Raw genomic sequence first — 1293 nt, forward strand, 5'->3', positions numbered from 1 at the left:
AGACTCCCTTTTTACAGATGAAGACCTCAGGCTCTGAGAGGATAAAAGGACTGACCCCAGGTCACTGAGTCAGTCAGGGCCAGGCACCTGGCTTCCAGCCCTCCCAGCCACATCACTACACCTCTGGGACAAAAGCCCTGGACCCCACCAGTCAGCCCAAGGCATCTCTAGGGGAAGGTACAAGCTAGGGGAGGAGAGGGTTACAGAGTACCTCCTTCCAATCAGCAACTGTGCTAATCAATCCACTCAATTAGATCTAGAATGCTTAAAAACAAGTAATAAATAAAAACAGCAGCAGAAAGTAATGACAAAGAATCAAAAAGGGCAGATATCATGACTCCTGGACCAATGACAACTGGACTGAAAATTTTAATTATTTAGGACTAAAATCACTATATTATATTATTCATACCAACAGAAATGTCTTCCTTCTATTAATGTAATTATTCCCTTCCCTTTCTTATAGATACCCATTATCTTTGTCTCTAACAGGAAAAATATTTGGGCTTCTGCCAAAATCAATGCTTTTCTGAATAGCTCTCTTTTTTTTCTAGTTATAAAACAGATACATATTTATTGTAGACAATCTTGAAACAAAAAATGTGTAAAGCAGGAAATAATATGCTCAATACCAGAAGTAACTGTTAACATTTTAGGTATATTTATCTCCAGTTTTTTTTCTTTTGTTTAAAATTGTTTCTCAAGCACAGTTGTCTCCATTTTCCCCCTACCACTCTCCCCCACCCTACTGACCTCCACCTCTCACCCTCAATCTTTCCCCGCTTTGGCTTTGTCCATGAGTCCCTTGTACATTATCCTTGATGACCCTTCCCCTTCTTTAAATTGGAACTATAAAAGGAAGATTAACATAGTCCCTGTTCAAGGATGACACGCAAACTCATGAATAGCTTTTGTTATTGATCTCAGTAAATGCTTGTTGCCTTTCACTTGAAAGGTCTTTTATTTTTAGGTTAACAAATATATTTAAATATATAATCTGTTATATAATATATAATAAAGATTGAAGAATCAGGCACATGGAAAATATTAATGGAAATATATTTCATTGAACAGCTTGACCTCAATAACAGGAATTTCATGAGTGGCTTATGTGGGTAATCCAAGGACAGGTGGAAGGCAGCTCCACACCACTGAGCCTGTCCACTTGTATGAGCCTTCCAAATCTTCTCTTCCTCCCATGTGCTTGCGGGTCCTGCTCAGGAAGACTCAGTCTCTCCCTCCCTGTCTGCTGACCTAGTGTGGTCAAAGAGGGGTACCCACCCAGGACCCCAA

At 39.8% G+C, this 1293-nt stretch overlaps 1 pseudogene; it reads left to right on the forward strand.

Annotated features, from left to right (window-relative positions):
- The first annotated feature begins 819 nt into the window (after nucleotides 1-819).
- Nucleotides 820-920, forward strand: LOC129082391 (uncharacterized; annotated as a pseudogene).
- The last annotated feature ends 373 nt before the right edge of the window (nucleotides 921-1293 follow it).

Source organism: Pteronotus mesoamericanus, unplaced genomic scaffold, assembly GCF_021234165.1.
Source record: "Pteronotus mesoamericanus isolate MK-2021 breed Mesoamerican mustached bat unplaced genomic scaffold, CSHL_Meso_final scaffold_125, whole genome shotgun sequence".
In the NCBI taxonomy this organism is placed as follows: Eukaryota; Metazoa; Chordata; class Mammalia; order Chiroptera; family Mormoopidae; genus Pteronotus; species Pteronotus mesoamericanus.